The following is a 23,719-nucleotide window of genomic DNA, read 5'->3' as shown; positions in this document are numbered from 1 at the left end:
CCATTGTCTAGACCCAACTCGCATTTTGGTTAATTCTAATTTAATTATTTCTTGAAGATTCTTTCTGAGATATTAGTTTGAACATGATGCATAAAAAGTATCCAACTTAAGACCTACCTAGGAAAGCTTTTGAACTTTCTGCAGTTAACTTCCTTGGTAATTTTCATAGTATACGCTTAGACATTCATTCGGAAAGTAACAACAGGTCATTTATATTCTTTCTTAAGAACTAATTTATTTGTGTAGTTGGAGAGAGGGCAAAATGGTAACCTATAGAAAATGTGGTCTGTAGTGGAGTTAGGCAAACCACAAATTTCAATACAATGGTCAAATGTGAATTGAATAAGATGGAAATCTGCTTCCCTTCCTCTCTCTCTGCCTCCCTCTATGCCTGCTTGTGATCTCTGTCTGTCAAATAAATAAATAAATAAATCTTAAAAAAAAAATAAAATGAAATGCTTAAAAACATGAACCTCTATAGTTTTGTATCCTCTTTTCAGTTAAGTAGAATCATTTTTTGAATTGTAGTCATCTTTGTCTTCATGTCTTATCATCCACATAAGATATATTTATTGTTACTTAATCATCGATAAAATAGACAAACCATAATTACCTTTACAACCATGCTACTGCAGTATAAGCGCTATTGAATACTTTCTTAATAAAAAAGTAGCATAACTTTACAATGTTGAAAAGACTACCAAGAAATATTAGTTCCTTCTTGATACAGTTAAATTTTCAATGTTATTAATTTAAAGGAGTGTTCCTGGGAATTGAAAAAAGGTCAGTGGGGGGCGCCTGGGTGGCTCAGTGGATTAAGCCGCTGCCTTCAGCTCAGGTCATGATCTCAGGGTCCTGGGATCAAGCCCCGCATCGGGCTCTCTGCTCTGCGGGGAGCCTGCTTCCTCCTCTCTCTCTGCCTGCCTCTCTGCCTACTTGTGATCTCTCTCTCTCTGTCAAATAAATGAATAAAATCTTTAAAAAAAAAAAAAAGAAAAATGGTCAGTGGGGTCACTTCTAGTTTTAAAAGGAAAAATCTGTTACAACCTTTAAAATTTTTTTTTTTGCCATAAATAATGTCAAATGATTTTGGATGCCAGAAAATCTTATTTGATAGAATCAAAGATTTATTCCAAAAAGTAATTTTTTTCAGCATTAATTATTCATAATGTGAGTAAATTGTAATTTTTTAAAATTTCTCCTAGAAATTTATGCATTCACACCATTGATCATCAGGATAAGGGTTAAATACATTGTTTAGATATCAGTTTCTTGATGTTTTGAATAAATTTTTTGGCAGTTTCTTCTATTTCCTAGCTTGAGTATACAGTACATGGCTAGCTTTCATCTCATTAAAACTCACACTATAGAAAAGATACCAGTATTTCCACTGAGAGTTATAGTAGTATCAGTTTTTGAAAAACCTCATCTCTCTATGTAAAACTATGCTGAGTTAAGAGTGAGGAATTTGCAAACTGTATAACTTCAAAGTAATTAGTGAGTTGTTCAGGGCTGCCCCTTGGATTTTTCTCTTTTTGGGAAAAACATCGGTGCCCGGAGACAGTTCAGTTTGGATATTCTACATTTAATGAATGACAATTTTAAATCCATTCCTTTTTAACACTTCCTGTAGAATTATATTTTAGATCCATTGAAGTTTGCAAATTCCTGCATATGGCATTAATAAATTACTCTTTCATTAAAAAATATTTTTAAATTTCTACTAAGGAAAAGCACTGTTGGGCTTTTCTGTGTTTTGTTTTAGGATTTAATTTATTAGAGAAAGAGAGAGAGAGCATGGAGGAGAGGGGCAGAGGGAGACACAGACTCCCTACTGAGCAGGGAGCCTGCCGTGGGCTAATGGGGCTGGATCCCAGGACTCGGATCATGACCTGAGCTGAAGGCAGATGCTTAACCAATTGAGCCACCCACACACCCCTTCCATGCTCTCTATGTTACTGTTCTTAATAAATAAGTTGAATTCAAATTTATATTTTAGAATGAAGTTATTAAAAATGTGCTTGATTGAAATTATGAAGCCATTTTTATATCACTAATTCTTATTTTGAAAGAAGTGGTAATTTGGTAACGGATATCATTGTGATCTTTATACATTTTGAGGCCTGTTGTATGTATGTATACATTCATGTTTACACATATGTTTAAAATTATTTATGATTTTTAAAATTAGTGATAGAAAGTGGCTAGCACATAAACTTTAAAAAGGAACATTATCCTTTCAATTTATTTATTTATAAAGATTTTATCTATTTGAGAGAGCAAATAGATTTTTTTTTTTTTTACCAAGAAATGGATATATAGGCTAAGAAGTAGACAAAGCGAGATAGGATTCCTGGTTTTGATGCTGAGCAAACAACTTTGGACCAATGACGAATCCTCTTTAAGTATTTTTATCCATAAAACGAAGAGGACAGTACCCTCTCATTCATAGGGTTGCTTTGAGAATATATCCAAAATTCTAAGCACAGAATATTCCTGCCTTCAAGAAATAGCGTTCACGTAAATAATCATAGGTGAAAGAAAGAGGTGAACTAGAAACAAACTGATGGTTATCAAAGGGGAGGAAGGTGAAGGGATGGGTAAAATCAGTGATGGGGATGAAGGAGGCACTTGCAATGAGGCACTGGGTATTGTATGAAAGTGTTGAATCACTATATTGTACACCTGAAACTAACATTATACTACATGTTAACTGGAATTTAAATAAAAACTAAATAGTGTTTACTATAGTGCTAGATTTGCTTCACAAAATCGTATCTTTTTGGAGATACCTTTTATCTATTTGAGAGAGAGGGGAGAGAGAGGAAATGAGCAGGGTGAGTGGCAGAAGGAGAAGCAGACTCCCAGCTGGGCAGGGAGCCTGATGTGGGGCTGGATCCCAGAACCCTGGGATCATGACCTGAGCCGAAGGCAGACACCTAACCAACCCCCAGGCATCCCCTGTCTTTCCAATTTAAATTATTAGGTGATATAACCTATTCTTTCAAAATACTATATTGCTGCAGCAATTAACCTATTACTTGACTTGGCAGAGTGTTAACAGTCAGTTACAGTCTTGCTTTCTGTTCACGAAGCAATGACCACATGCAATCTCATGCTGACTTGTCTAGCTCTTTTTTTTTTTAAGATTTTATTTATTTGACAGAGATCACAAGTAGGCAGAGAGGCAGGCAAAGAGAGAGAGAGGGAAGCAGGCTTTCTGCAGAGCAGAGAGCCCGTGTGGGGCTCGATCCCAGGACTCTGAGATCACGACCTGAAGGCAGTGGTTTAACTCACTGCTACCCAGGCGCCTTGACTTGTGTAGTTCTGAGTTTAATCATTTATTTTCCAAGGGAAGTCTGAATGCACAGGTTGTAATGGTTAGGCAAGGCTTCATGAAGGATTTGGGTATACTGTAAAGGGAAGAAGGAGTTGCTTGTGGCAGAGAGCAGAGCTGGGTTGCTTGATGGGAGCATCAGCCTGCAGAATAGTAAGTTCTGTAAGTAAGTAAGTATTGTAAGTAAGTATTGTAAGTAAGTACTGTAAGTAAGTATTGACTGGACAAGGAGAAAAGCTGCAAAGAGTGGCCTGGCCACAGAAGAACGCAGTCGAAAATGGCATTGTTCGATAGGGTGGGGTCAGTTTAAGGAGAAGCACAAAAGCAAGCTTCCATGTTTTCACTTGGTTCAGTGGTGAGCTACCAAAGGCTTTTGAAGTAAGGAATGGCCTGATGAAATATTGAAGGAAGAGTCAGCAGGGTGTGGAGAGAGCAAGGCCAGGATCAAATAATCCAGGGAGGAAGGGAAGGAAGGAAGACCCAGCTTACAGGGGTGACTGGCCCAGGACTTCGGTATGCAGGGTCAAGAGCATCAGCCTGGCACATGAACTTGTGTTTCCTCGGTTATTCTATAGGAAGAATACATTATGTTCATTTTAAAATAAGTTCAATATTTTATCACTGCAGGTTGCGTGTGGTTCTTGTGATTTTCTTTACCTGGAGTATGATTAAAAGAAGAGTAGCACTAGTGGGACTGTGGGATCTTTTAAGAGGCAGTGCTGGCTTCACTCAGCTAATCTCGGTCTGATTGTGGAAGGGAGGATCCTGAGTCTGAAAAACTGATGCTTGTTTGTGATACGGGCCCTGTAAGGTGACACATTCGTGGAGGAGGGTGTGTAGACATGTACAATTTGATCTTTTTTCCCCACCAATTTATCAGGATTTCTCACTTAGTGATTTTTTGTAGGAGGGAACAAGGCATTAAAGCCATTGATACCTATCTGACATGTATTACTAGGTAATTCAGCTAGGAAACAGAAATGCTTGTGTTACTACTAATTTCTTTACCAAATAACTGATAAGACAAAAAGCAGTGTTATTCCTTTTTCCCAGAGACTTAGGAGCAAAATACCTCATTGCTGATAAAATTTCAGGACACAAAGAACCGTTTCTTCCAACTTCAGAAATTTTCCCTTGAAGAACATGCAAAACTTCTACTTCTATTAAAATATTCATAGTACACATTTGTTTGAGAACTTCCAAAGCATTTCAAATACTTAACTCCTTTGATTGACCTGGGATGGAGAGCCTGTGAGAAAAATTTAAAACAAAGATTATGAATACATAGCTGATTCTTTTAAGTTTTGTTGAATCTAGCAATCAATTCAGATAGCATAGCAAATCATTTCAAAGGTAAAATAAATGTTTCATCAAGTTGAACCTTTATTTTTTCAGAATGGCTATGCGTATAGATAAATCTGAAGTGAAAAAGGAAGGAGGGAAAGAAGGAAGGGAAAAACGAAAGCAAAGCAAGCAGACAAGCATGTTCTGTTAATTTGTTTATGTTAACAGGCTCTATTCTTAATAAAAATTATTCTGGGGGCACCTGGGTGGCTCAGTGGATTAAGCCGCTGCCTTCGGCTCAGGTCATGATCTCAGGGTCCTGGGATCGAACCCCGCATCGGGCTCTCTGCTCTGCAGGGAGACTGCTTCCTCCTCTCTCTCTGCCTGCCTCTCTGCCTACTTGTGATCTCTCTCTCTGTCAAATAAATAAATAAAATCTTAAAAAAAAAGATTTAAAAAAATAAAAATTATTCTGTTACTGACAAATGGTAATTCCTCCTCCATTGTAAAAAATAAAAATTCTAGTAAAAAATTTTGTAGTTAGAAGACTGAAAATAAAAATCACAGAAATCTTGTGATTTATGTAGGTCCGATGATAAAGCCACCCATTAACTTCCTTTTGACCCCTTCTCTTCCCCTATGCTCCAAATTCAGGTATTTTTTTTTATGGTTTTATTTATGTGTGTGTGTGTGAGAGAGAGAGAACTAATGCACATTGGGAGGGGCAGAGGGAGAGAGAGAAGCAGACTCCCTGCTAAGCAGGGAGCTCGATTCAGGACTCCATCCCAGGACACTGAGACCATGACCTGAGCCAAAGGCAGGCACTTAACTGACTGAGCTACCCAGGTGCCCTGTGGTAGAGAGCTCTGTATCTGCAACCCCCTGCCCATGCTTGATGTGCAATAAATTTTGGTCTCATGCAGGCAAGAGTGAGTGAGGAGACTTTTTCAGTTACCTGTCCTTGGTTTCCTTTTCGATAGGTTTAAAATTAGGAATGGAGCAAGACACCTGGGTAGTGATCTCAGAACAGGGTGAGAAACTCTACAAGATGATGTGCAAACAAGGAAATATGACCAAAGACAGAAAAAGAAAACTGACCACATTCCTTAAATGCTTCCTTGGAAGGTAAGGTCCATAGTCTGGGTGCATGGATTTCTTTCATATTTTCACTATGTCATGTATCAACTACCCTTCCTTCAATGATTTGCTTTTCTTCTTTAAAAAAAATATTCCGGGGCACCTGGGTGGCTCAGTGGGTTAAAGCCTCTGCCTTCAGCTCAGGTTATGATCTCAGGGTCCTGGGATCGAGCCCCGCATCGGGTTCTCTGCTCGGCGGTTAGCCTGCTTCCATCTCTCTCTCTCTGCGTACTTATCATCTCTGTCTGTCAAATGGATAAATAAAATCTTAAAAAAAAAAAAAACATTCCTCTGGGCATTTTTGAATATCTTTTTACTGTCAACATTTCCTGGATGATAGTGAGGTGAAGGAATGGACCTAGAGCCCGCAATCATGGAAGATTTTAGACCTCTATCCATCCATCCCTGACGTCAACAATTTCAGATGTATGGTGTTCTGAGGGGGAAGCAGACACTGGGGTCAGGCAGGGCTGGCAGGAAGCAGGTTCACTGAAGGGGGAGGAAGTCTAGCAAGGATGTGAGTACAGGGCCTACAAGTCAGAGAACCAAAGAATGTAAGACACAGAGTCCAAACCCGAGACTCATCAGCACTTTGACAACTGGGCTCAGGTTGAAGGACCATCGATGAGGAATCTGAAAAAGAGGGTCCTGCAAGGGGCCTGGCACAGAGCAACAGGCAGAGAGGTTGCCTGGGTTTTGAGCATAGACCCACTGTCAGTCCACTGGGGTCTGCGGGCAGCAGCACGTGGAAGTCCCTGCCGGGTGAAGGGTGCAGAACCAAAGGGAAGGGCGGCTGCCTTAAGCCATGCCCCGTGTTGGCTGTTTCCATATATTTCTAATCCTCAGATGCATACTCTGCATTTATAATCTTTATATTTTTTAAAGATTCAGAAACCAGCTCTCAGGGAGTTTACCAGGCCCGCCTTCATACAACCAGTGAATGCCAATGTCAACTCTGTAGAAGCAGACTGGAGTGGTAGTTCAAAGCCCACACTTCGCAGTCAGACTGTCTCCATGCAAATCTGGTCCTACCTCTGGCTAGTTGAGCGATGTGGGAAGTTTAAATGTCTTTTTCCTCTCTAAACATGAAGATGATCATAGTGCTTACCTGTAATGCCTACCAGAATGTCTTCTCGATAAGTTATGCAGATACCATAAAATAACCATAGGCCACACCGGCTGCCAACCCAGGTAGAAGAATATAAGCCAGGAAACCCTGGCCTGCAGGGCAGCATGGGGCCCCTCCTTCAGGGGCTGGGGTCCTCACAGCAGAGCACTCAGCTGCCAGTAAGCTGCTGTTGCTGTTGGTAGGCCCCCAGCTGACGGCTCTTGTGGGAGAGAAACCCACCTCTGGGGCATAACTTCCGGGGTTGTCAGAGGAACATGCCTGTTTATAGGAGTCACTTCAAGCTATAGCTTCTCACCAAGAATGTATCCATATTCCATATAGCCATCAGGAGTCATTTTGGCCATGATCAATGCTGCCTGGTAACCCAGCAGATGCCCTGCCTCCATCAGGTTCCAGGGAAACAGAGCTCCAAGGCTGACCCAGGGTCAAGTTTTCCTAATTAAAGGAGCTGGAGTCTTGTTAACTAAAGAGTTAACACGTGGGTGGAGTGTGGAGAGGGTGGCTGGGTGATGGACATTGGGGAGGGTTTGTGCTCTAATGAGCGCTGTGAAATGTGTAAGCCTGATGATTCACAGACCTGTACCCCTGGGGCAAATAATACATTATATGGTAATAATAATAATAATAATAATAATACTAAAAAAAAGAGTTAACATGATCTTACACGGCCAAAGTGCTAGTTAGTTACAATGATATGTGAGCGTTCTCCACAGTGCCTGATACACAGGAGAGACTTGGCAAATTTTAGTTTGTTCATTGTGGCTTTTTCCGTAACAGCACACTAGCTTAGTTACTAGTTACTAATTATAGACCAAGTTTGAGATTGTTTTTGACTGGATCAGGATCCTTTCGCAGAGTGTTGATGGGATCTTGTGATTTCTGTAGGTCCCATGATAAAGCCAGCCAGTAACTTCCTTTCTTATCCCTTCTCTTTCCTTCCCCTATGCTCCTAATTAATAGAAGTTCTTACGGTGTGTTCTTTTCCTCATTTTAATTTGGCATATTCAGGAATCTGCTGACATCAGAACAGAGAATGATGCTTTCGCTGCATACCAACCAGCTCAACCCATTTGTCAACCACTGACGTTTCATAAGTGCTCAAAATGTGCCATACACTGTGCTGAGCTCCTGACATACATCAGCTCATTTAATCCTGTGACGGCACTGTGGAGTTGATATGCTTTTTTTTCCCCAAGATTTTACTTATTAGAGAGAGAGAGAGAGAGAGAGGGGAGCAGAGGGAAAGGGACAAGCAGACTCCATGCTGAGTGCAGAGCCCGATTTGGTGCTTGATCCCAGGTCCCTGAGATCATGACCTGAGCCAAAGGGAGATGCTTAACTGACAGAGCTACCCAGACATCATGGAATTGGTATTATTATTTTTGTGCTATTGAAGAAAAAACTGAAGTTTTACTTCTTTTTAAAATTTTCTTTCTTTTGGATGGCTTTAACAACTTCTTCTGCCTTAAAATGTACTTTTTAGACTAGATATCCATTTTTAGAATTCCATGCCCCTCGGTTATTTGACTTTAGCCATAGGTGTTGCTTTTGGTTTTGAAATAAATGGAAAAGTAATTTCCTGACACCTTGTATAGCTTGTCTTCTCTGACCTCTGTGCAAAGTTGAAACCATTCTAAAATGTATCCATTACTTTATGTAAATTTCAAATGTTATATTTTTATAACATGAGCACAATAAAGTATTTTATTGTAAAATGTTTCTCTACTTAGTGTTCTTTTGCTGATACCACATGGCCCAAAAAACAGTACCAAGCTGGTGCTTTCCTGTGTTATAAAATATCATCCTACTTATCTGTGATGTGGGGCTCCACCCCACACCCCAAAATGGTGAAAGATGTGGTTTGTTCATCCTCCCTGGCCTTTCACAGCCACAGCAGATGGATGTGGTAGACAGTTCTGATGGGTGGTTTTGTGCTGGAATATTCCTTTTTTTAAGATTTTATTTATTTATTTGAGAGAGAGGGAGAATCAGAGAGAGAGAGCACAACAGGCGGGAGGGTCAAAGGGAGAAACAGATGTCTCAGTGAGCAGGGAACCCAATGTGGGGCTCGATTTCCAGACTCCAGGAACATGACCTGAGCCAAAGGCAGATGCTTAAGCGACTAGGCCACCCAGGTCCCTCCATCCCCACCCCCCAGCTGACATTTAAATTCAAGAATGAATTTATTAAAAACCGTATTTATAAAAAAAACCAAAAAACGTATTTATTTATTTGTTTATGTATTTTTAAAGGTTTTATTTATTATCTGAGAGGAGAGAGAGAGAGAGCACAAGCATCGGGAGGGGCAGAGGGAGTGGGAGCAACAGACTCCCTGCTGAGCAGAGAGCAGGAGGTGTGACTGATCCCAGGACCCCGAGATCATGACCTGAGCCAAAACAACCAACTGAGCCACCCATGTGCCCCACTAAATAACTTCAAAATTTGAAAACAGTATAGTAAAACTATTGGTGTGTACTAATTTTATATTGCTGCAGAATAAATAAATAACAACACACCTAGTGCCTTGAAAGAACATCTATTCATTAGCTCATAATTCTATACGTCAGAAAGAAGTTGAGGGGGAGCAATGCTGGGCTGTCTGCTTAGGGTCTCACAGGTCAAAATCAAGACCAACATCAAGTGCTGAGCCTTATCTTAAGGGTCTGAAGAAAAATTCACTTGCAAGCACATTCAGGTTGTTGACAGAATTCAGTCCCCCGTGATTGTAAGAATAAGTCCTACTTCTGTGCTGGCTGTTGGCCAGGACCACTCTCAGAAGCTGCCTGTGTTCCTTGGTACATGGCCCCTCTATCTTCTAAGGCAGCAGTGAGCAGTGGCTCACTGAATCTTTCTTGTGCTTTTAATTTGTCTCTTACTCTTGTGCCACCAGCCTGAGAAAACTCTCTGCTTCAAAGTGCTCAACTGACTGGGTCAAGCTCACTTGAATAATTTACATATTTTGAGGTCAACTGACTTGGAATTTTAGTTTCCTATACAAAATTCATCCATACCACTACCCAGATTAGGATTTGGTTACAAAACCAAGGGATGGGATTCTTGATAATGGGGTAAGAGAACACGTTTAGAATTCCATCTACCATATGGGGTGTGCAGTTTTTTGGGGTTTGCCTTCTTAGAGTTCAAACACACTGGTTTTCTGTGCCTAGAAAGCCATATTCCAGTCTATCTCTTATATTCAGTCATTATTATTCTGTTTATTTTGTCTGTTTGCTATCTTTAGGATCTTGTTGTATTCTCTTTACAGTTAAAACTACTCTAAGAATTTCCCTTGGTGTTTATTAGAGGTCTCAGTAAGTTGAATAGGTATTATATAATAGGGTTTAGGTAAGCATGAATGAATGGAAATGAGTTTTCTAGGATAGAGTAAAATTTAAATAATTTGGGGCTTCGCATATGTGAAAAAATGCAAGCTTAAATCCACTGCAAATATTTCTTTATATTGAGGCTCCTTCCAAAGCTGCTTGATGAAAGCATGGTAGAAATAGACTTCTTGGGGAGGCAGGTGTGGGAAAACTCTTTAACTATTTCACTGGATTTCTATTGCAGTGAATTTGTGTCATGGCTCTTGGAAATTGGAGAGATTCACAGGCCTGAGGAAGATGTACACTTTGGACAAGCATTATTAGAAAATGGAATCACCCACCATGGTAATTATTTTGTTAATTACTAAGTTATTCTCTTTGGCCACCAGTTGGAAGCATCTTGATTCTGTTAATCAATCTGGCTTATAGTAAATGTCTACATTATAGGATGCTTATGTATTTTTAACATTTCAAGTACCTAATATATATAGAACTGCAGTTCTGGGAATTTTGTGGAGTATGGGTTTATGGTGATATATTTGCTAATTTTAATGTGAATGGCTATGAAACAGGCAAAAATTAGAAATACGGGTAAGTATTTACCTGGGATAGTGGAGGAAGACATGGCAAGTTCTTTTTAATTTTTTTTATAGATTTTATTTATTTATTTGATAGACAGAGATCACAAGTAGACAGAGAGGCAGGCAAAGAGAGAGGGAAGCAGTCTCCCTGCTGAGCAGGGAGCCCGATGTGGGACTCGATCCCAGGACCCTGAGATCATGACCTGAGCCGAAGGCAGCAGCTTAACCCACTGAGCCACCCAGGCGCCCCGTGGCAAGTTCTAATTGGAGTATTTGGGGCTGCATTATGAGGGAAAGGGCCTCATGTAAGGCATTGTAGAATGAGTAGAACTCTGACAGGGCAGAAGGGAAGAAAACTGAAAACTGTTGGATGTGGGAGATGAGGAGTGAAGAGCAAGATCAGGTTACTGTGAGATTTCTGTCTGGTTGACAGGGATGATTATTCAGAAGGAGCAGGGTGGGAGAAGATAAAGGGTTTTTGTCAGGATCGTTATAAGACATCCACAGGGGAACACCCAGCAAGAGTTTGAAAATATATGTGTAAAGCTCAGTGTATACAATCGTGGGAATCATTTCAAGAGAGCACCAGTTTCCTGAGAAGATAAGTAACAAAGAAGAATGCAGTGATAATGGGACTGAGAAGTAAAGCTTGAAGAATTTCTAATGCAAAATGTGGGAGAGGAGAAAAAGAGGGAATTATGAATAAACATAGGTATTTGACTAAGCTACTTCAATGTTCTGTTTTTTTTTTTTTTTTCCCAGTTAGAGTGGGATGAAACTGAACTAGATTCTCCCAGTTTTTCCTCACCATTCTGGGTGCCCTGTGAATTCTACCAAAATAGATCGCTAATCAGACCACTTTTGTCACTTCCAAGATCCCCACCTTCTTCCCAGTTACAACTTCTCCTTCCTTGCTCCTGCTTTTGTCCACCATCCCTATGACACAGCCTCCAGGAAACAGCTGGAGACCTTTTAAAACAAATGTAAGCGCAAAGCATTCTCCTGCTTATAATCATCTCCTGGCATCCCATTACACTCAAAGAAAAGTCTGGAACCTCTTCCTTACTATGGTCCAGATCTCTTACCATGGCCCACAAGGCCCCACATAATAGGGCCCCTGACTTCCTCTGTGAGTTGGCAAATAATGTTGTACCCAGCTCATTACACTGTGGCCCCTGTGGTTTTCTGTCTCTTCCTTAAACACTCTGGGATGAATCTTTGCTCTTGCAATTCTCATTCAGCTATTATTTATTAATTCCTAGTATATACCAGGGAGTTTTCTAGGTGCTGGAGGGACAGCACTGAATGAAATGACAAGAGTCGCAGTATTCATGACTCATGTCTTCAGTGACACTCTTTGAGAATCTTATCCTATTACCATAAACTGTGTTTTTAATTTTTGAAATTATCTTCATGAACTTATCACTCTCTAAATTATCATGCTATTTTATTTGTTTATTTATTATTTCTCTCTTTACTTCCCATATTGATTCTGGCCCCCCATCAAAATAGAAGTACTATAGGAACAGGATACGTGGAGTGCCCATCACATGTGGGTGCTCCATAAATATTTGCTCAGTGAATGAATAAAGGAGTAATTATATTGTTAGTAAATAGATGATAATAGTGATAAATTGTAGGTGATTTTGTACTTGATTCTTTAGCACCGTGAAAACATACCACATATCATCTAGTGTGCTAAAACACATCATCCAAAAATTATAGGTAAAAATGAAAAGATGTTGAGTTAGAGGACTTTCCTCTTGGATGCTTCTCTTTCCTTTCTTCTAACCCCAAGCCCAAATGTATATGTGAGTCAAGAAGGGAATATGTTGTGTTTTGTCCTGCAGTCTACTGAAGCTCAAGTAGGTGGACTATCGAGAGGTTTTACATACAATCATAGACCTTCAGAAATCTGGTGATTCCTTTCTCATTTAGGCTACGTACTTCCAGGAACAATGTCTTCCCAGTAGAGCAAAGAAGGGAAAATCTATGTATGAACTATTTGTTTATTCCTTTCCTTACTGACTCTTTCCTTCATTCTGTGTGTAAGATATTATGCTACCTAGCATAAAATTATCATGTTATGGCCTTTATTTCTTATGGCCTAATAGTTTTAACTATCTTTTTACCTTATTCATCAAGCAATCCAGGTGTTGACATATTTCCTTTCAGAAAGGTAGAAATCCACCAGGATGGGATAATTAACTTTTTGCTGAGAACACTGAGAAGGAAAACTGTATTGGTTAGCAATAGATGCTCTAACAAATTTAAACCTCAGTACAGTCCCATTCTAGAAGGTACATTTTCTCTCAGGTAAAACCAGTCACTGGTGGAGGATGTTGGAGGCACCAGGGTTTTTTGTCCTGGAAGACAGGCTCACTTTCCTTCAGTGCAGGGCTCTTAACAGTCATTTTGAAGGAGTGTTGGAGTTTTTGGATTGTTTGTTTTAAATGGGCCTGTACACTCCATGTTTTCCCTTACATTTGTGTGCATGTCCTTAGATGCAAGTCAGTTCCATGACCACTCCTTATTGCAAGAGAAAATTAGAAAAGTAGTGTAGGTTCATGCCCAAGGGAAATAAAAGCTAAACCAATTTGGTAAACAGCGATCCAATGCCTGTCACTGAAGTATAGCTCTCTGGTCAGTATATAATCTAGGGAATTATATTAAAGCCAGAGTAATTATACAAACGTGACGATGTTAATACTGATATCAGCATATAATAGTCATAAAAATGACTTGTCACTCCACCATTGACTGCTTTTTACCTTTGTCAAATCCGCATTGGACAAATTGGGGTCGGTCTATTTCTGGGTCCTTGATTCTGTTTTACTTAACTATTTTTATTCTGTTGCATTTGTCTATCCCTTCACCAACACCACACACTTTTGATTAATCTAGCTATAGATCTTGAAATTCGGTAGAAGGAATCATTTGGTTTTCTTCTTCAGTTTTATTTCTCTTCTTTTTCTAGGTTCTGAAGCAGAGAGCTTATTGTTTTGAGACGCCTTTTGTTTTTAGACAGGGAGAGACTGAGAAAGAGAGAGAGACAGGGAAGGGGTGCAGAGAGAGAGAGAGAGAGAGAGAGAGAGAGAGAGACAGGGAAGGGGTACAGAGAGAGAGAGAGAGAGAGAGAGAGATTATTAAGCAACCTCCATGCCCAGCACCAGCACAATGCAGCTTCAGTCTCACAACCCCGAGTCTGATCATGACCCGAGTCAAAATCAAGAGTTCGACTAACTGAACTAGACACCCATATGCTCCTCCTCCTTTCAAACATATGCACTGAGTGCTCTACATTGTGCTGTTCAATGATTTAGCTGTGTCCCACAAATTTTCATATGTTGTATGTCCATTTTCCTTCACTTCAGTGCATTGAGATTCTAGCTTTGATCTTTGATCATCTAGAATGTTACTTTCTCAGTGTTTGGATATTTGTTATATTTCTCATTTGGATACCTAGTTGGCTTTTTAAAAAAATTTTTTTTTTAATATTTTATTTACGTGACAGAGAGAAATCACACCAGACAGAGAGGCAGGCAGAGAGAGAGGAGGAAGCAGGCTCCCACTAAGCAGAGAGCCCGATGCGGGCTGGACCCAAGAACCCTGGGATCATGACCTGAGCTGAAGGCAGAGGCTTTAACCCACAGAGCCACGCAGGCGCCCCCCTAGTTTGCTTTTTAAAAAGAAACTGAGTGGAAGTGTTGGGTCACTATACTGTGCACCCAAAATGCATATTCTGCTGCTTGTTCACTGGAATTTAAATCCAGGCCTTGAAAAAGAAAAGGAACTGTGAACTGTTTTCAAGAGGGAGCTCTATCATCTTCCATTCCCAACAGCGATGCAGGAGCGATCCAGTCATTCCACATGCTGCCTTGCATGGGGTAGTGGGGTCTCTCTCTCCCTCTCAGATGCATTTGTTTTGCATGATGGTGATAGGTGTGCAGTGAGAGCTCATTGGAGTTTGAATTTTAATTTCCTCGATGGCAACTTTTCATGTGATTTCCGTCTATATGCTCTTTGGTAAAGTGTTTCGGTCTTTTGCACAATTTGTTGTTTTTTTTTTTTTTTCTGACTGGATGGCTTGCTTATTTGGGGGTCAACTTTTGAGGTTCTCTACTTGAGAAAGGAGTGCTTTATCAGGTCTGTGGTTTGCACCTATTTTCTCGAGTTTGTAGCTTACCTTTTAAAGTCTTCTTAACAAGGTGTTTCATACAGGACAGACTTCCAATTCTGATTCTTGGATCATGTCTAATGAATCAACTTTTCCTGTATGGAAAATGATTTGATGTCCAGTCGGAGGACTCTTTCCCTAGCTGTCCATTCTGGAAATTGTTTCCCTATAAGATTTATCATTGTACATGTAAGGCGGTGATAAATATTGAGTTAATTAAAAAAATTATTTTTTTTTTCATTTTGAGAGAGTGAGCATGACATGAGCGGGGCTTGGGGTGGAGGGAGAAGGGAAAAGAGCATCCTTAAGTAGGCTCCCCAGTGAGCTTGGAGCCTGATTTTGTCCCGGGACCCTGAGAGCATGACAAGAGCCGAAATTAAGAGCTGGCTCCCTCAGCGACTGAGTCACCCAGGTGCCACGAGTTCAGTTTTGTACAGAGGATGAGACTTCGATTGTGGTCCTCATCCTCTTCGTCCTCCACCTCCACCTCCTCCTCCTCTCTGCACCTCCATCTTCTTCTCCTCCTTCTTCTTTGTCTCTGGAAGTCCACTTGCTCTAGCACCATTTATTCAAAATGCTGTCACGCCTCCATTGAACTGCTTTTCCCCTTTGTCAGAATCCCATTGACATGTTGGTGGTCGGTCTCTTTCTGGGTTTGATCCTGTTCCACTTATCTATCTTTATACTGTTCCATTTGTCTATACCTTCACCAACACCACACACTCTAGATTACTGTAGCTGTAGATCTTGAAATTGGGTGGAAGAATTCCTTTGGTTTTCTTCTTTAGTTTTATTTTCTCATCTTTTTCTAGGTTCTGATGTGGAGAGCTTATTGTTTTGAGACAGGGAGAAACTGAGAGAGAGAGACAGGGAAGGGGTACAGAGAGATAGAGAGAGAGATTATTAAACAGCCTCCATGCCCAGCACCAGCACAATGCAGGTTCAGTCTCACAACCTCGAGTTTAATCATGACCCGAGTCAAAATCAAGAGTTGGACTAACTGACTGAGCCTCCCAGATGCTCCTCCTCCTTTCTAACATAGGCAGTGATTGCTCTGCATGGTGCTGTCCATTGATTGAGCTGTGTCCCACACATTTTCATATGTTGTATGTTCATTTTCCTTCACTTCAAGGCATTGAGATTTGATCTTTGATCTTTGATCATCTAGAAGGTTACTTTCTCAGTGTTTGGATATTTGTTCGTTTTCTCCTTTGGATACCTAGTTTGCTTTTTAAATATATTTTTTTTAATGTTGAAATTGTACTTCCGAGAAATTGATCGATAGGGTTGTCATTGTTTCAGGTGTACAATAGAGCGATTCCCCTCCCCTACCCCACCTGCTGTCAGCTCCGGTTGCAGGCACTGATGTGCCTTGGAGACTCAGGTGCACCTCCCCCACCCCTCCTCCCTTCAGCTCCTGTTGCCAGGCACTGGTTTGCGTTGGAGACGGAACCCTCGTAGGGGTTCCAAGCACTTCCTAGTGGCCCAGAAGACACTGGTGATCGGAGACCAAGCCACAAGGCTCTTTGGAGCCAGCTGGGGGCCATCCAAATGCCTCCCCACACAGTTCTGGAGCCGCTGTGGGCTGTCCTGGAGCAGCTGTGGGCTGCTGGGTTGGTGATAGACGAACGTTGGCCACATGTGCCACGAGTCTCTGGGTTTCGCTGGGAGATCCTGGTGTGCACTGCAGTGGTGGTGTTCCTGGGAAAGAGTGCACTCAGCTTCCGAAGAAGAAAGTGGCAGTGTGCCCAGAACGAGGAAGTCTCTGGAAAAGGCATGGAGAAGACCGAACCGGACGCACAAGCCCGTGGAGCTGTCGCATCATCCGAGCCGAAGGCCAGTCCTCTCCCGTTCCAGCTTCTTGCTCTGGCTGCCCTGAATCAAGATGCCGGGTATTGGTCAGTGGGAAACACCACGCAACTGCTGAAGGGAGTTCGGGAAAGGCTGTTGAAGAGCCCTCACCAGCTGCCTCCTGAAAATCCCATCTGTGGAGCAGCCCGGGAAGATGGAGAAGCCCTGGTGAGGAAAACACCAGAAGGCTTCAAGGACAGCCGTGATCTGCAGGCAAGTGCAGACCCGCTGGTTCAGGAGATTGGCAGCTGTGGACAGAGAGTGCAGGACGAGGCAGGGCAGGCAGGCAGGCCAGAGCTTCCTGAAGGAGGAGTGCGGCGGCAGGCCAGCGCTGAGGGCCAGAGCCAACAGCACACCCTCAGCCAGATCCTCCTGAAGGGGATGCATGTGCTAGAGCTGCTTGGAGATCATCTGGAAGGTGGGGGCTCAAGGAGGCAGGTGGAGACTGGCTCCTCCTCCCCTGACCACGTGCCCTCAGGCGGGAGCCCCGTGAACCAATTCAAGCCGTCCAGGGCACTGAAGAAGGCACGTCAGAGGAATGAAGAGCTCCCAAGAAACCCAACAAGCCACCAAGCTGAGCAAGGACCTGTTCACCTTCGGAACACCCTCCTGGACGGTGAGATTCCGAAGTTGCGCCTGAAGCTTGAGGCAGAGACGAAGCTGTGCGAAGAGCACCTCAGACACCTGGAGAGGAAGATGATGGAGGAGAAGGCACGCTGCCTGCAAGTGAAGAACGAGCTTGCCAAGGTGCGCAGGAAGGCGGATGCTGCCCACTGGCACTTGGGCCTCTATAGGAACATGGCCGCCGACCTGCACCGAGAATGGCAGCAAATCGCCTCCTTGCATGAGCGGGAGCGCCTCCTGGTGGAGAAGAGGAGTGAGGAGAGCCAGAAGGCTGTCCTGTGGGCAGAGAGGGAGTTCCAAAGGCTCCAGGCCCAAAACCATTGCCTCAGGCAGAAGCTGGCCAACTCTGGGCCCAAGGTCCAGCCTGTCTCCGGGGGGCCTCCTGCTCCTGCTCCTGCTGTTCCGGGCACAGCCTCCAAATACCCTCAAGGGCCAAAGGCTCCCCTGAAACCCAGGAAGCCCAAGAAGGGAGCAAGGGTGCACTGGCCAGACTCCAAGTTCTCGGGTCCCCTGCAGGTCTGATTCCCTTGCCCAGCAGCCACCAACACTCACAACCAGAGCACAGAAGCTCCTGTGCTGACCCCTTCAGCCATACCCATGGCTCCTTTGACTTGAGATCCACCCCATCCTTTAGCCTGATGCTCCATATTCCCTGGAGCCGTATGAGTGTGAGAGAATATTTTTCAGTGTTCAGCGTAACACAAATAAAAATAAAAATATCCAATGGCTGAGACTACTGCTACTGAGAATGGATTTGATTAAGGGATTCTATGCCAAGCAAGGGACGGTTTGAAGTGTCTTGTATCGATCCCTTAATCGTCCCAATAACCCAGTGTGTCATGTCTGACTGAGGTTCAGACAGGGGAAACAACTTGCCCCAAGATCACACAGCTAGTGAATTTCAGAGCTCCTGTTCCAAACCAGGGTTGTCTAATGATCAACTGCTGTGCCAATAACTTCTACTACAATGCCTACTACTCTTCTTCTTCTTCTTCTTCTTCTTCTTCTTCTTCTTCTTCTTCTTCTTCTTCTTCTTCTTCTTCGGAGAGACAGAAAGGGTGACGGCGCACACATACACACACACACTCACAAAGGAACGCACACACATGCAGGCGGGGGAGGGGCCGAGTTAGAGAGATTCCTCGTCAGGCTTCGGACACAAGTGCTGAACCAGACGCTGGTCTGGATTTCCCAGATCACGTGATCAGCCCTGAACCGAAATCAGGAGCCAGACACTGAACTGACAGGCACCCTTGGGCAAGGAACTTCTAGGCAAGCTGCTGAAGGATCCCAGAAGGGCTTGTTAAAATGTTCCCCTCGTTCACGTCCTAGGATGTGATGATTCTATGCAAAGATAATAGTGCATATAATATAATCTAACATAATATATAATAATATAAGGATGCAGAGATTATAGTGGTGGCTAGCTGAGGTCAAGTCCCAGCCAAGTAGGGAGGGCAGCCTTTAAGGGTCTCCAACGATTCCCATCTTGGGTACACATCGTTTTGTGTTCCATAGTCTACCTCTTGCTTCGAGTCAGAACTACTGACTCCCTTGTAAAGGACAGAATGTGGCCAAAGTGATAGGATGTCCCTTCGGAGGTGAGTTGACAAAGAGACTGGTCTCCTCTTGGGCTTGCCCGCCCTCCGTCCCTCCCTCCCTCATCTGTTCCCAGGGAAGCCAGCTGCTCCTTGGGAGCTTTATGCTGGAGAGGCCCATGGGCCAAGGAATGACTCTTTCTTGCTTCCAGCAATGGAGGGCCTCTGGCTGCTCACAGCCAGCTGAGTGAGCTCAAAAGCAGACTTACCCCCAACAAGCCCGCAGATGACTGAAGATCCAGAGGCCCTCTGGACTGCAGCCTTGTGAGAGATCCTGAGCCACAGGGACCTGGCTAGTTGCACCTGGATGGCTGGCCCACAGAAACCATATCAGGTTATGAATGTTGTTTTAGGCCCATTGGTTCGGGGAAAACCTTCAAGAAAGACAGGAGTGGGAAGCCAAATGTTGGGCTTCTGACCCACCCCCCCTCTCCTGGGGTTGAAATTCCAGGGAAATCAAGAGATGGTAGAAACGCCTGAGAGATGAGGGTAAACAATGGAAGAGAGAGGACATCTAGTCTGATCGCCATGGATCTCTCTGAGAGGACATCCTCCCACTTGATCCTCCTGTGTCGAAGGGTGGCAAATGCAGGGGGAGACACCTGGCAGTGTGGTCCAAGTCGGCTGAGAGCACTCGACCCAGCCCCACAGAGCCTCCTAGAAGGCAGAGAAAGAGCCCAGATGTTCCCTGGGGCCCCTAGAGAAGGCCCCGAGAGAATGAGATGAGTTGAAAGCCTGGGACCTGGTCGTTGGACTTCTAGACTGGAGGGGAGATGGCCTGTGGAAGGGCCACTGCCCGCAACCCCTGTTGGACCAGACCCCTCCTGTCTGCTTTGGGAGACTGGGGGTGAATATGAGAATGAATTCATGTAGAAGAGATGGTGTTCTAATGCTTGGTTTCAACTTCTTGAAATCCTTTCAACTTCTTGAAATCGTTGACATTCCTTTTCTCCTTGTCCCCAGGACCACCATGAATGGGAAGGGGCCTTCAAAGAAGCAAGATGAGAACATCTCTTACAAGGCTGTCCAGTGTCAATATCCAACCACTGCAGTCACTTGTACCCCCTTGGCAGCCCCACTGCTTCCATCAGGACACAGATCCGTTCCTGTACAGGTTTTTGAGCAAACGTAAGTTTGGATTTCTCTCAGAGAAATGCCAAGAGTGCAATGACTGGGGTCCTAGGGTGGTTGCAAGTCTAGTTTTCAGAGAAACTGTGTGGAGGGTTGGGTCACTCTACTGTGCACCCGAAAAGCATATTCTACTGCTTGTTCCCTGGAATTTAAATCCAGGCCTTGAAAAAGAAAAGGAACTGTGAACTGTTTTCAAGAGGGAGCTCTATCATCTTCCATTCCCAACAGCGATGCAGGAGCGATCCAGTCGTTCCACATCCTGCCTTGCATTGGGGAGTGGGGTCTCTCTCTCCCTCTCGGGTGCATTTGGTTTGCATCATGCTGATAGGTGTGCAGTGAGAGCTCATTGGAGTTTGAATTTGAATTGCCCCGATGGTAACATTTTATGGGATTTCCACTGTATACTCTTTGGTAAAGTGTTTCGGTCTTTTGCCCATTTTTTTTGTTTTTGTTCTTTTCAGACTGGATGGCTTGCTTCTTTGGGGGTCAACTTTTGAGGTTCTCTCCTTCCGACAGGAGTCCTTTATCAGGTATGTGGTTTGCACCTATTTTCTCCCAGTTTGTAGCTCCCCTTTTGGGTCTTCTTCACAAGGTGTTTCACACATTACAGACTTCCAATTCTGATTGTTGGATCATGTCTAATGAATCAACTCTTCTTGAACGGAACATGATTTGATGTCCAGTCGGAGGATTCTTTCCCTAGCTGTCCATTCTGGACATTTTTTTCCCTAGAAGATTTATCATTTTACATAGAAGGCGGTGATTAATTTTGAGTTAATTTAACAAATTTTTTTTTTCTTTTTGAGAGAGTGAGCATGCGCATGAGTGGGGCGTGGGGTGGAGGGAGAAGCGAAAAGAGCGTCCTTAAGCAGACTCCCCAGTGAGCTTGGAGCCTGATTTTGTCCCGGGACCCTGAGAGCATGACAAGAGCCGAAATTAAGAGCTGGCTGCCTCAGCGACTGAGTCACCCAGGCGCCACGAGTTCAGTTTTGTACAGAGGATGAGCCTTCGATTGTGGTCCTCGTCCTCCTCGTCCTCCACCTCCACCTCCTCCTCCTCTCTGCCCCTCCCTCTTCTTCTTCTCCTTCTTCTTCTTTGTCTCTGGAAGTCCACTTGCTCTAGCACCATTTCTTCAAAACGCTGTCACTCCTCCATTGAATTGCTTTTCCCCTTTGTCAGAATCCCATTGACATGTTGGTGGTTGGTCTCTTTCTGGGTTTGATCCTGTTCCACTTATCTATCTTTATACTGTTCCATTTGTCTATCCCTTCACCAACACCACACATTTTGGATTACTATAGCTGTAGATCTTGAAACTGGGTGGAAGGATTCCTTTGGTTTTCTTCTTTAGTTTTATTTTCTCATCTTTTTCTAGGTTCTGACGTGGAGAGCTTATTGTTTTGAGACAGAGAGAGAGAGAGAGAGAGAGACAGGGAAGGGGTACAGAGAGAGAGAGAGAGAGAGAGAGAGAGATTATTAAAGAGCCTCCATGCCCAGCACCAGCACAATGCAGGTTCAGTCTCACAACCTCGAGTTTAATCATGACCCGAGTCAAAATCAAGAGTTGGACTAACTGACTGAGCCTCCCAGATGCTCCTCCTCCTTTCTAACATAGGCAGTGATTGCTCTACATGGTGCTGTCCATTGATTGTGCTGTGTCCCACACATTTTCATATGTTGTATGTTCATTTTCCTTCACTTCAAGGCATTGAGATTTGATCTTTGATCTTTGATCATCTAGAAGGTTACTTTCTCAGTGTTTGGATATTTGTTCGTTTTCTCCTTTGGATACCTAGTTTGCTTTTTAAATATATTTTTTTTAATGTTGAAATTGTACTTCCGAGAAATTGATCGATAGGGTTGTCATTGTTTCAGGTGTACAATAGAGCGATTCCCCTCCCCTACCCCACCTGCTGTCAGCTCCGGTTGCAGGCACTGATGTGCCTTGGAGACTCAGGTGCACCTCCCCCACCCCTCCTCCCTTCAGCTCCTGTTGCCAGGCACTGGTTTGCGTTGGAGACGGAACCCTCGTAGGGGTTCCAAGCACTTCCTAGTGGCCCAGAAGACACTGGTGATCGGAGACCAAGCCACAAGGCTCTTTGGAGCCAGCTGGGGGCCATCCAAATGCCTCCCCACACAGTTCTGGAGCCGCTGTGGGCTGTCCTGGAGCAGCTGTGGGCTGCTGGGTTGGTGACAGACGAACGTTGGCCACATGTGCCACGAGTCTCTGGGTTTCGCTGGGAGATCCTGGTGTGCACTGCAGTGGTGGTGTTCCTGGGAAAGAGTGCACTCAGCTTCCGAAGAAGAAAGTGGCAGTGTGCCCAGAACGAGGAAGTCTCTGGAAAAGGCATGGAGAAGACCGAACCGGACGCACAAGCCCGTGGAGCTGTCGCATCATCCGAGCCGAAGGCCAGTCCTCTCCCGTTCCAGCTTCTTGCTCTGGCTGCCCTGAATCAAGATGCCGGGTATTGGTCAGTGGGAAACACCACGCAACTGCTGAAGGGAGTTCGGGAAAGGCTGTTGAAGAGCCCTCACCAGCTGCCTCCTGAAAATCCCATCTGTGGAGCAGCCCGGGAAGATGGAGAAGCCCTGGTGAGGAAAACACCAGAAGGCTTCAAGGACAGCCGTGATCTGCAGGCAAGTGCAGACCCGCTGGTTCAGGAGATTGGCAGCTGTGGACAGAGAGTGCAGGACGAGGCAGGGCAGGCAGGCAGGCCAGAGCTTCCTGAAGGAGGAGTGCGGCGGCAGGCCAGCGCTGAGGGCCAGAGCCAACAGCACACCCTCAGCCAGATCCTCCTGAAGGGGATGCATGTGCTAGAGCTGCTTGGAGATCATCTGGAAGGTGGGGGCTCAAGGAGGCAGGTGGAGACTGGCTCCTCCTCCCCTGACCACGTGCCCTCAGGCGGGAGCCCCGTGAACCAATTCAAGCCGTCCAGGGCACTGAAGAAGGCACGTCAGAGGAATGAAGAGCTCCCAAGAAACCCAACAAGCCACCAAGCTGAGCAAGGACCTGTTCACCTTCGGAACACCCTCCTGGACGGTGAGATTCCGAAGTTGCGCCTGAAGCTTGAGGCAGAGACGAAGCTGTGCGAAGAGCACCTCAGACACCTGGAGAGGAAGATGATGGAGGAGAAGGCACGCTGCCTGCAAGTGAAGAACGAGCTTGCCAAGGTGCGCAGGAAGGCGGATGCTGCCCACTGGCACTTGGGCCTCTATAGGAACATGGCCGCCGACCTGCACCGAGAATGGCAGCAAATCGCCTCCTTGCATGAGCGGGAGCGCCTCCTGGTGGAGAAGAGGAGTGAGGAGAGCCAGAAGGCTGTCCTGTGGGCAGAGAGGGAGTTCCAAAGGCTCCAGGCCCAAAACCATTGCCTCAGGCAGAAGCTGGCCAACTCTGGGCCCAAGGTCCAGCCTGTCTCCGGGGGGCCTCCTGCTCCTGCTCCTGCTGTTCCGGGCACAGCCTCCAAATACCCTCAAGGGCCAAAGGCTCCCCTGAAACCCAGGAAGCCCAAGAAGGGAGCAAGGGTGCACTGGCCAGACTCCAAGT

General features: G+C 44.3%; 1 pseudogene; it reads left to right on the top strand.

Moving 5' to 3' along the window:
• Positions 1–23,719, top strand: part of LOC123946204 — a 928,361-nt pseudogene that overhangs the window by 809,294 nt on the left and 95,348 nt on the right.

Source organism: Meles meles, chromosome 1 (genome assembly GCF_922984935.1).
Source record: "Meles meles chromosome 1, mMelMel3.1 paternal haplotype, whole genome shotgun sequence".
Classification (NCBI taxonomy): Eukaryota; Metazoa; Chordata; class Mammalia; order Carnivora; family Mustelidae; genus Meles; species Meles meles.
This window is presented reverse-complemented; position numbering and strand designations above follow the sequence as displayed.